Consider the following 13,447-nt stretch of genomic DNA (forward strand, 5'->3'; position numbering starts at 1 on the left):
AATATACATCTGTATAATATCTCGAACACTATTGAAGTTAGAGACATGGAAATAGCGCTATAATGAAGGCATTGGGCCATAACGTCATGTAACCTACACGTATATTCATTGCACAAATCAAATCTTCAATTTTTTTTTTTCAAATTTAATGGTGTTATGGCCCTCCTTCTTGAAAGCCGTTAATAGCTGCTCTGCAGCTATATTTCTTATTATTATTAGGGTTTCGAGCCCTATGGGGCGAAACCCTTTTGTAATTGCTATGTTTATTAGGCTTTCAAGTCCCTTCAGGCTTGAAAGCCTATTGTTTTTGTTATGTTTATTATTATTATTATTATTATTATTATTATTATTATTCTTCCGCCAACTTCAAACGACTTCTTCTCTGAAACGGCTGGACCGTTTTGCCTGAAAATTTGTATATACCTTCTACATGTCATGCCATTAAAAGTGACTGAAACAGATTTTCGATTAGTCACGTGGTTCGGCCGCCATCTTGAAACTCATTAAATATGCATGTCTCTTGTATCTCAACAACTATTGCATGTACAAACATGGAACTAACGGTATATTGAAGGCAACGGACAAGAGAATTGGCCAAAATATTCGTTGACCATATATGGTCATAGAACTCATTAAATATGCATGTCTCTTATATCTCAAGCACTATTGCATGTACAAACGTGAAACTGACGCTATATTGAAGGAAATGGTCACGAGAATGAGCCAACATATTCGTTGACCATATAAGGTCATATACCTCATTAAATATGCATACCTATAATATCTCAGGCACTATTGCACATACAGACATGGAACCATTGCTATATTGAAGGCTTTGGACAAGAGAAATTGTCAACGTGTTTCATGACCATATATGGTCATATAACTCATTAAATATGCATGTCTCCAATATCTCAAGCACTATTGCATGTACAAACATGGAACTAACAGTATACCGAAGGCAATGGACAAGAAAATTGACCAACATATTCGTTGACCATATATGGTCATAGAACTCATTAAATATGCATGTCTCCAGTGTCTCAAGCACCATTGCAAGTATAAACATGGTACCAATGATATATTGAAGGCAATGGACAAGAAAATTGGCCAACATATCCGTTGACCATATATAGTCATAGAACTCATTAAATATGCATGTCTCGAATATCTCAAGCACTATTCCATGTACAAACATGGAACAAACACTATATTGAAGGAAATAGAAAAGAGAATTGGCAAACATATCCGTTGACCATATATGGTCATAGATCTCATTAAATATGCATGTCTCTAATATTTCAAGCAGTATTGCATGTACAGACAGGGTACCAACGCTATATTGAAGGCAATGGAAAGAGAATTGGCCAACATATCCGTTGACCATATATGGTCATAGAACTCATTCAATATGCATATGTATACAATATCTTGAGCACTATTGAAGTTAGAGACATAGAAATAGCGCTATAATGAAGGCATTGGGCCAGAACGTCATGTAACCTACACGTATATACATTGCACAAATCAAATCTTCAAACTTTTTTTCCAAATTTAATAGTGTTATGGTCCCTTTTCTTGAAAGCCGTTAATAGCTGCTCTGCAGCTATATTTATTATTATTATTCTTATTATTTTTCCACCGTTTTTTAAAGCACTGTAACTTGAAAAATAATGCTGCAATTCATTTGCTATTTTCCATGTTCATAAAGGGCCATGAGTTGTGGTGCATATCCAAAAACCAGCCATGTAGGTCACATGACCTGGCCGCCATCTTAGGTAGAACGCAAACCGGAAGTGCTCAATTGCACCACTTTCTGAGGGTCTAGGAACTTCCGGTTTTTTTGTGTGGCATCATTGGCTCATGTCTAGCAAATATCAGCAATAAAATCTTTAGCGGTCATGTGACCTTGGCCGCCATTTTGGATTTTGTGAAAATTGACAAAAAAATTTTAAAATCTTCTTCTCAAAAATGGCTCGTTCATGTGATTAGACATTCGCTTTGCAGCACCTATGGCCATAGCTCTACAAAGTGACTGAAGCAGATTTTTGAAAAATGGCTTCCTTTGGCAGCCATCTTGGATTTAGTAAAAAGTGAAAGTACGCTATAACTCATGAACAATTTGCCAGATTTAAACCAAAGTTGGCATACAACATCCCTTCGATAAGATGATTATGTATTCATAAAAATATTTCCCATGATTCAAGTGGTTTTGGCGGCCATATTGAATTTATCAAAAAATGCAAAAAACCTCAAAAAATTATCTTCTTAAAAACTGCTTGCTTGGTTGACAATCAATTTAGCATATAGTATCTCTGTTGATAGCTCTACAAAGGTACTGAAGCAGATTTTTGAAAAATGGCTTCCTTTGGCAGCCATCTTGGATTTAGTGAAAAGTGAAATTACGCTATAAATTATGAACAATTTTCCAGATTTTGACAAAACTTGGCATACAACATCCACTCAATAAGATGATTATGTGTTCATAAAAATATTTCCCATGACTCAAGTGGTTTTGGCGGCCATCTTGAATTTATCACAAAAATGCCAAAAACCTCAAGAAATTATTATCTTAAAAACTGCTTGCTTGTTTGACAATCTATTTAGCATATAGTATCTCTGTTGATAGCTCTACAAAGTTACTGAAGCCGATTTTCGAAAAATGGCTTCCTTTGGCAGCCATCTTGGATTTAGTAAAAAAGTGAAAGTACGCTATAACTTATGAACGATTTGCCAGATGTAAACAAAACTTGGCATACAACATCCGCTCAATGAGATGATTATGTGTTCATGAAAATATTTCCCATGATTCAAGTGGTTTTGGCGGCCATGTTGAATTTATCACAAAAATTCAAAAAACCTCAAAAAATTATCTTGTTAAAAACTGCTTCCTTGTTTGAAAAGCAATTTAGCATATAGTATCTCTGTTGATAGCTCTACAAAGTTACTAAAGTAGATTATCGAAAAATGGCTTCCTTTGCCAGCCATCTTGGATTTAGTAAAAGAGAAAAAGTTCTATAACTCATGAACTATTTGTCCTTGCATTAAGTTTATCATATTCCTGTGAAATCAAATCCATATGTTGTGTAGTTTGTCTGCTATCTTTCATTCTAGACATGAAACATTCGTCAAATAATCACATTGAGCAAGTGCAATTTGCCATGAGCCACACAGGCTCGAAACCCGTCATCGCTGCTATGCAGCTATATTTAGGGTTTCGAGCCCTATGGGGCGAAACCCTTTTGTAATTGCTATGTTTATTAGGGTTTCGAGCCCTATGGGGCGAAACCCTTTTGTAATTGCTATGTTTATTATTAGGCTTTCAAGTCCCTTCAGGCTTGAAAGCCTATTGTTTTTGTTATGTTTATTATTATTATTATTATTCTTCCGCCAACTTCAAACGACTTCTTCTCTGAAACGGCTGCTCCGTTTTGCCTGGAAATTTGTATATACCTTCTACATGTCATGCCATTAAAAGTGACTGAAACAGATTTTCGATTAGTCACGTGGTTCGGCCGCCATCTTGGAACTCATTAAATATGCATGTCTCTTGTATCTCAAAAACTATTGCATGTACAAACATGGAACTAACGGTATATTGAAGGCAACGGACAAGAGAATTGGCCAAAATATTCGTTGACCATATATGGTCATAGAACTCATTAAATATGCATGTCTCTTATATCTCAAGCAATATTGCATGTACAAACGTGAAACTAACGCTATATTGAAGGTAATGGTCAAGAGGATGAGCCAACATATTCGTTGACCATATAAGGTCATATACCTCATTAAATATGCATATCTATAATATCTCAGGCACTATTGCACATACAGACATGGAACCATTGCTATATTGAAGGCTTTGGACAAGAGAAATTGTCAACATGTTCAATGGCCATATATGGTCATATAACTCATTAAATATGCATGTCTCCAATATCTCAAGCACTATTGCATGTATAAACATGGCACCAATGCTATATTGAAGGCAATAGCAAAGAGAATTGGCCAACATATCCGTTGACCATATATGGTCATAGAACTCATTAAATATGTATGTCTCTAATATTTCAAGCACTATTGCACATACAGACATGGAACCATTGTTATATAGAAGGCTTTGGACAAGAGAAATTGTCAACATATCCAATGACCATATATGGTCATATAATTCATTAAATATGCATGTCTCCAATATCTCAAGCACTATTGCATGTACAAACATGAAACTAACGGTATATTGAAGGCAATAGAAAAGAGAATTGCCCAACATATCGGTTGACCATACATGGTCATGGAACTCATTAAATATGCATATATATAATATCTCGAGCACTATTGAAGTTAGAGATATGGAAATAGTGCTATAATGAAGGCATTACATTGTGTAACCTACACGTATATACATTGCACAAATCAAATCTTCAAACGTTTTTTTTTCAAATTCAATGATGTTATGTATGGCGTTTACTTGAAAGCCGTTAATAGCTGCTCTGCAGCTATATTTATTATTATTATTTTTCCGCCGTTTTTTGTAACCACTGTAACTTGAAAAATAATGCAGCGATTGACTTGCCATTTCGCATTCTGATAAAGGGCCATGAGTTGTGTTGCATACCCCAAAACCAGCTATGTAGGTCACATGACCTGGCCGCCATCTTAGGTACAACACAAACCGGAAGTGCTCAATTGCACCACTTTCTGAGGGTCTAGGAACTTCCGGTTTTTTTGTGTGGCATCATTGGCTCATGTCTAGCAAATATCAGCAATAAAATCTTTAGCGGTCATGTGACCTTGGCCGCCATATTGGATTTTCCGAAAATTGACAAAAAACTTTTAAAATCTTCTTCTCAAAAATGGCTCATTCATGTGACTATACATTTGCTTTGCAGCACCTATGGCCATAGCCCTACAAAGTGACTGAAGCAGATTTTTGAAAAATGGCTTCCTTTGGCAGCCATCTTGGATTTAATAAAAAGTGAAAGTACGCTATAACTCATGAACAATTTGCCAGATTTAAACCAAAGTTGGCATACAACATCCCTTCAATAAGATGATTATGTGTTCATAAAAATATTTCCCATGATTCAAGTGGTTTTGGCGGCCATATTGAATTTATCAAAAAATTGCAAAAAACCTCAAAAAATTATCTTCTTAAAAACTGCTTGTTTGTTTGACAATCAATTTAGCATATAATATCTCTGTTGATAGCTCTACAAAGTAACTGTAGCAGATTTTCGAAAAATGGCTTCTTTTGGCAGCCATCTTGGATTTAGTAAAAAGTGAAAGTACACTATAACTTATGAACGATTTGCCAGATTTAAACAAAACTTGGCATACAACATCCGCTTAATGAGATGATTATGTGTTCATGGAAATATTTCCCATGATTCAAGTGGTTTTGGCGGCCATGTTGAATTTATCACAAAAATTCAAAAAACCTCAAAAAATTATCTCGTTAAAAACTGCTTCCTTGTTTGAAAAGCAATTCAGCATATAGTATCTCTGTCGATAGCTCTACAAAGTTACTGAAGCAGATTTTCGAAAAATGGCTTCCTTTGGCAGCCATCTTGGATTTAGTAAAAAGTGAAAGCACGCTATAACTTATGAACAATTTGCCAGATTTAAACAAAACTTGGCATACAACATCCGCTCAATGAGATGATTATGTGTTCATGGAAATATTTCCCATGATTCAAGTGGTTTTTGCGGCCATGATGAATTTATCACAAAAATTCAAAAAACCTCAAAAAAATATCTTGTTAAAAACTGATTGCTTGTTTGAAAAGCAATTTAGCATATAGTATCTCTGTTGATAGCTCTACAAAGTTACTGAAGTAGATTTTTAAAAATGGCTTCCTTTGGCAGCCATCTTGGATTTAGTAAAAGAGAAAAAGTTCTATAACTCATGAACTATTTGTCCTTGCATTAAGTTTATCATATTCCTGTGAAATCAAATCCATATGTTGTGTAGTTTGTCTGCTATCTTGCATTCTAGACATGAAACGTTCGTCAAATAATCACATTGAGCAAGTGCAATTTGTCATGAGCCACGCAGGCTCGAAACCCGTCATCGCTGCTATGCAGCTATATTTAGGGTTTCGAGCCCTATGGGGCGAAACCCTTTTGTAATTGCTATGTTTATTAGGGTTTCGAGCCCAGATGGGTCGAAACCCTATTGTAATTGCTATGTTTATTATTATTCTTATTATTTTTCCGCCGTTTTTTCTAAGCACTGTAACTTGAAAAATAATGCTGCAATTTATTTGCTATTTTGCATGCTGATAAAGGGCCATGAGTTGTGGTGCATACCCAAAAAACAGCTATGTAGGTCACATGACCTGGCCGCCATGTTAGGTAGAACACAAACCGGAAGTGCTCAATTGCACCACTTTCTGAGGGTCTAGGAACTTCCGGTTTTTTTGTGTGGCATCATTGGCTCATGTCTAGCAAATATCAGCAATAAAATCTTTAGCGGTCATGTGACCTTGGCCGCCATATTGGATTTTCCAAAAATTGACAAAAAACTTTTAAAATCTTCTTCTCAAAAATGGCTCATTCATGTGATTATACATTTGCTTTGCAGCACCTATGGGCATAGCCCTACAAAGTGACTGAAGCAGATTTTTGAAAAATGGCTTCCTTTGGCAGCCATCTTGGATTCAATAAAAAGTGAAAGTACGCTATAACTCATGAACAATTTGCCAGATTTAAACCAAAGTTGGCATACAACATCCCTTCAATAAGATGATTATGTGTTCATAAACATATTTCCCATGATTCAAGTGGTTTTGGCGGCCATATTGAATTTATCAAAAAATTGCAAAAAACCTCAAAAAATTATCTTCTTAAAAACTGCTTGTTTGTTTGACAATCAATTTAGCATATAGTATCTCTGTTGATAGCTCTACAAAGTTACTGTAGCAGATTTTCGAAAAATGGCTTCTTTTGGCAGCCATCTTGGATTTAGTAAAAAGTGAAAGTACACTATAACTTATGAACGATTTGCCAGATTTAAACAAAACTTGGCATACAACATCCGCTCAATGAGATGATTATGTGTTCATGGAAATATTTCCCATGATTCAAGTGGTTTTGGCGGCCATGTTGAATTTATCACAAAAATTCAAAAAACCTCAAAAAATTATCTTGTTAAAAACTGCTTCCTTGTTTGAAAAGCAATTCAGCATATAGTATCTCTGTCGATAGCTCTACAAAGTTACTGAAGCAGATTTTCGAAAAATGGCTTCCTTTGGCAGCCATCTTGGATTTAGTAAAAAGTGAAAGTACACTATAACTTATGAACGATTTGCCAGATTTAAACAAAACTTGGCATACAACATCCGCTCAATGAGATGATTATGTGTTCATGGAAATATTTCCCATGATTCAAGTGGTTTTGGCGGCCATGTTGAATTTATCACAAAAATTCAAAAAACCTCAAAAAATTATCTTGTTAAAAACTGCTTCCTTGTTTGAAAAGCAATTCAGCATATAGTATCTCTGTCGATAGCTCTACAAAGTTACTGAAGCAGATTTTCGAAAAATGGCTTCCTTTGGCAGCCATCTTGGATTTAGTAAAAAGTGAAAGCACGCTATAACTTATGAACGATTTGCCAGATTTAAACAAAACTTGGCATACAACATCCGCTCAATGAGATGATTATGTGTTCATGGAAATATTTCCCATGATTCAAGTGGTTTTGGCGGCCATGTTGAATTTATCACAAAAAATCAAAAAACCTCAAAAAAATATCTTGTTAAAAACTGCTTGCTTGTTTGAAAAGCAATTTAGCTTATAGTATCTCTGTTGATAGCTCTACAAAGTTACTGAAGTAGATTTTTAAAAATGGCTTCCTTTGGCAGCCATCTTGGATTTAGTAAAAGAGAAAAAGTTCTATAACTCATGAACTATTTGTCCTTGCATTAAGTTTATCATATTCCTGTGAAATCAAATCCATATGTTGTGTAGTTTGTCTGCTATCTTGCATTCTAGACATGAAGCGTTCGTCAAATAATCACATCGAGCAAGTGCAATTTGTCATGAGCCACGCAGGCTCGAAACCCGTCATCGCTGCTATGCAGCTATATTTATTATTATTATTCTTATTATTTTTCCACCGTTTTTTAAAGCACTGTAACTTGAAAAATAATGCTGCAATTCATTTGCTATTTTACATGTTTATAAAGGGCCATGAGTTGTGGTGCATATCCAAAAACCAGCCATGTAGGTCACATGACCTGGCCGCCATCTTAGGTAGAACCCAAACCGGAAGTGTTCAATTGCACCACTTTCTGAGGGTCTAGGAACTTCCGGTTTTTTTGTGTGGCATCATTGGCTCATGTCTAGCAAACATCAGTAATAAAATCTTTAGCGGTCATGTGACCTTGGCCGCCATATTGGATTTTCCGAAAATTGACAAAAAAATTTTAAAATCTTCTTCTCAAAAATGGCTCATTCATGTGATTATACATTTGCTTTGCAGCACCTATGGCCATAGCTCTACAAAGTGACTGAAGCAGATTTTTGAAAAATGGCTTCCTTTGGCAGCCATCTTGGATTTAATAAAAAGTGAAAGTACGCTATAACTCATGAACAATTTGCCAGATTTAAACCAAAGTTGGCATACAACATCCCTTCAATAAGGTGATTATGTGTTCATAAAAATATTTCCCATGATTCAAGTGCTTTTGGCGGCGATATTGAATTTATCAAAAAATTGCAAAAAACCTCAAAAAATTATCTTCTTAAAAACTGCTTGTTTGTTTGACAATCAATTTGGCATATAGTATCTCTGTTTATAGCTGTACAAAGTTACTGAAGCAGATTTTTGAAAAATGGCTTTCTTTGGCAGCCATCTTGGATTTAGTGAAAAGTGAAATTACGCTATAACTTATGAACAATTTGCCAGATTTAAACAGAACTTGGCATACAACATCCGTTCAATAAGATGATTATGTGCTCATGAAAATATTTCCCATGATTCAAGTGGTTTTGGCGGCCATGTTGAATTTATCACAAAAATGCCAAAAAATTCAAAAAATTATCTTCTTAAAAACTGCTTGCTTGTTTGAAAAACAATTCGGCATATAGTATCTCTGTTGATAGCTTCACAAAGTGACTGAAGCAGATTTTTGAAAAATGGCTTCCTTTGGCAGCCATCTTGGATTTAGTAAAAAGTGAAAGTGCGCTATAACTCATGAACAATTTGCCAGATTTAAACCAAAGTTGGCATACAACATCCCTTCAATAAGATGAATATGTGTTCATAAAAATATTTCCCATGATTCAAGTGGTTTTGGCGGCCATATTGAATTTATCAAAAAATTGCAAAAAACCTCAAAAAATTATCTTCTTAAAAACTGCTTGTTTGTTTGACAATCAATTTAGCATATAGTATCTCTGTTGATAGCTCTACAAAGTTACTGTAGCAGATTTTCGAAAAATGGCTTCTTTTGGCAGACATCTTGGATTTAGTAAAAAGTGAAAGTACACTATAACTTATGAACATTTGCCAGATTTAAACAAAACTTGGCATACAACATCCGCTCAATGAGATGATTATGTGTTCATGGAAATATTTCCCATGATTCAAGTGGTTTTGGCGGCCATGTTGAATTTATCACAAAAATTCAAAAAACCTCAAAAAATTATGTTGTTAAAAACTGCTTTCTTGTTTGAAAAGCAATTCAGCATATAGTATCTCTGTTGATAGCTCTACAATGTTACTGAAGCAGATTTTCGAAAAATGGCTTCCTTTTGCAGCCATCTTGGATTTAGTAAAAAGTGAAAGCACGCTATTACTTATGAACGATTTGCCAGATTTAAACAAAACTTGGCATACAACATCTGCTCAATGAGATGATTATGTGTTCATGGAAATATTTCCCATGATTCAAGTGGTTTTGGCGGCCATGTTGAATTTATCACAAAAATTCAAAAAACCTCAAAAAAATTATCTTCTTAAAAACTGCTTGCTTGGTTGACAATCAATTTAGCATATAGTATCTCTGTTGATAGCTCTACAAAGGTACTGAAGCAGATTTTTGAAAAATGGCTTCCTTTGGCAGCCATCTTGGATTTAGTGAAAAGTGAAATTACGCTATAAATTATGAACAATTTTCCAGATTTCGACAAAACTTGGCATACAACATCCACTCAATAAGATGATTATGTGTTCATAAAAATATTTCCCATGACTCAAGTGGTTTTGGCGGCCATCTTCAATTTATCACAAAAATGCCAAAAACCTCAAGAAATTATTATCTTAAAAACTGCTTGCTTGTTTGACAATCTATTTAGCATATAGTATCTCTGTTGATAGCTCTACAAAGTTACTGAAGCCGATTTTCGAAAAATGGCTTCCTTTGGCAGCCATCTTGGATTTAGTAAAAAAGTGAAAGTACGCTATAACTTATGAACGATTTGCCAGATTTAAACAAAACTTGGCATACAACATCCGCTCAATGAGATGATTATGTGTTCATGAAAATATTTCCCATGATTCAAGTGGTTTTGGCGGCCATGTTGAATTTATCACAAAAATTCAAAAAACCTCAAAAAATTATCTTGTTAAAAACTGCTTCCTTGTTTGAAAAGCAATTTAGCATATAGTATCTCTGTTGATAGCTCTACAAAGTTACTAAAGTAGATTATCGAAAAATGGCTTCCTTTGGCAGCCATCTTGGATTTAGTAAAAGAGAAAAAGTTCTATAACTCATGAACTATTTGTCCTTGCATTAAGTTTATCATATTCCTGTGAAATCAAATCCATATGTTGTGTAGTTTGTCTGCTATCTTTCATTCTAGACATGAAACATTCGTCAAATAATCACATCGAGCAAGTGCAATTTGCCATGAGCCACGCAGGCTCGAAACCCGTCATCGCTGCTATGCAGCTATATTTAGGGTTTCGAGCCCTATGGGTCGGAAACCCTTTTGTAATTGCTATGTTTATTATTATTAGGCTTTCAAGTCCCTTCAGGCTTGAAAGCCTATTGTTTTTGTTATGTTTATTATTATTATTATTATTATTATTATTATTATTATTATTATTATTATTATTATTCTTCCGCCAACTTCAAACGACTTCTTCTCTGAAACGGCTGGACCGTTTTGCCTGAAAATTTGTATATACCTTCTACATGTCATGCCATTAAAAGTGACTGAAACAGATTTTCGATTAGTCACGTGGTTCGGCCGCCATCTTGGAACTCATTAAATATGCATGTCCCTTGTATCTCAAAAACTATTGCATGTACAAACATGGAACTAGCGGTATATTGAAGGCAACTGACAAGAGAATTGGCCAAAATATTCGTTGACCATATATGGTCATAGAACTCATTAAATATGCATGTCTTTATATCTCAAGCACTATTGCATGTACAAACGTGAAACTGACGCTATATTGAAGGAAATGGTCAAGAGAATGAGCCAACATATTCGTTGACCATATAAGGTCATATACCTCATTAAATATGCATACCTATAATATCTCAGGCACTATTGCACATACAGACATGGAACCATTGCTATATTGAAGGCTTTGGACAAGAGAAATCGTCAACATCTTCAATGACCATATATGGTCATATAACTCATTAAATATGCATGTCTCCAATATCTTAAGCACTATTGCATGTACAAACATGGAACTAACGGTATACCGAAGGCAATGGACAAGAAAATTGACCAACATATTCGTTGACCAAATATGGTCATAGAACTCATTAAATATACATGTCTCCAATATCTCAAGCACCATTGCAAGTATAAACATGGTACCAATGATATATTGAAGGCAACGGACAAGAGAATTGGCCAAAATATTCGTTGACCATATATGGTCATAGAACTCATTAAATATGCATGTCTCTTATATCTCAAGCACTATTGCATGTACAAACGTGAAACTGACACTATATTGAAGGAAATGGTCAAGAGAATGAGCCAACATATTCGTTGACCATATAAGGTCATATACCTCATTAAATATGCATACCTATAATATCTCAGGCACTATTGCACATACAGACATGGAACAATTGCTATATTGAAGGCTTTGGACAAGAAAATTGACCAACATATTCATTGACCATATATGGTCATAGAACTCATTAAATATGCATGTCTCCAATATCTCAAGCACCATTGCAAGTATAAACATGGAACTAATGGTATACCGAAGGCAATGGACAAGAAAATTGACCAACATATTCGTTGACCAAATATGGTCATAGAACTCATTAAATATACATGTCTCCAATATCTCAAGCACCATTGCAAGTATAAACATGGTACCAATGATATATTGAAGGCAACGGACAAGAGAATTGGCCAAAATATTCGTTGACCATATATGGTCATAGAACTCATTAAATATGCATGTCTCTTATATCTCAAGCACTATTGCATGTACAAACGTGAAACTGACACTATATTGAAGGAAATGGTCAAGAGAATGAGCCAACATATTCGTTGACCATATAAGGTCATATACCTCATTAAATATGCATACCTATAATATCTCAGGCACTATTGCACATACAGACATGGAACAATTGCTATATTGAAGGCTTTGGACAAGAGAAATCGTCAACATCTTCAATGACCAGATATGGTCATATAACTCATTAAATATGCATGTCTCCAATATCTCAAGCACTATTGCATGTATAAACATGGTACCAATGCTATATTGAAGGCACTGGGAAAGAAAATTGGCCAACATATCCGTTGACCATATATGGTCATATAACTCATTTAATGTGCATGTCTCTAATATCTCAAGCGCTATTCCATGTACAAACATGGAACAAACACTATATTGAAGGAAATAGAAAAGAGAATTGGCCAACATATCTGTTGACCATATATGGTCATAGATCTCATTAAATATGCATGTCTCTAATATTTCAAGCAGTATTGCATGTACAGACAGGGTACCATCGCTACATTGAAGGCAATGGAAAAGAGAATTGGCCAACATATCCGTTGACCATACATGGTCATAGAACTCATTAGATATCATATACATAATATCTCGAGCACTATTGAAGTTAGAGACATGGAAATAGCACTATAATGAAGGCATTGGGCCAGAACGTCGTGTAACCTACACGTATATACATTGCACAAATCAAATCTTCAAACTTTTTTTCCCCAAATTTAATGGTGTTATGACTCCTTTTTCTTGAAAGCCGTTAATAGCTGCTCTGCAGCTATATTTATTATTATTATTCTTATTATTTTTCCACCGTTTTTTAAAGCACTGTAACTTGAAAAATAATGCTGCGATTGATTAGGCATTTTGCATGCTGATGAAGGGCCATGAGTTGTGGTGCATACCCCAAAATCAGCCATGTAGGTCACATGACCTGGCCGCCATCTTAGGTAGAACACAAACCGGAAGTGCTCAATTGCACCACTTTCTGAGGGTCT

This window comes from Saccoglossus kowalevskii, chromosome 1, assembly GCF_978046115.1.
Source record: "Saccoglossus kowalevskii chromosome 1, keSacKowa6.1, whole genome shotgun sequence".
NCBI lineage: Eukaryota > Metazoa > Hemichordata > Enteropneusta > Harrimaniidae > Saccoglossus > Saccoglossus kowalevskii.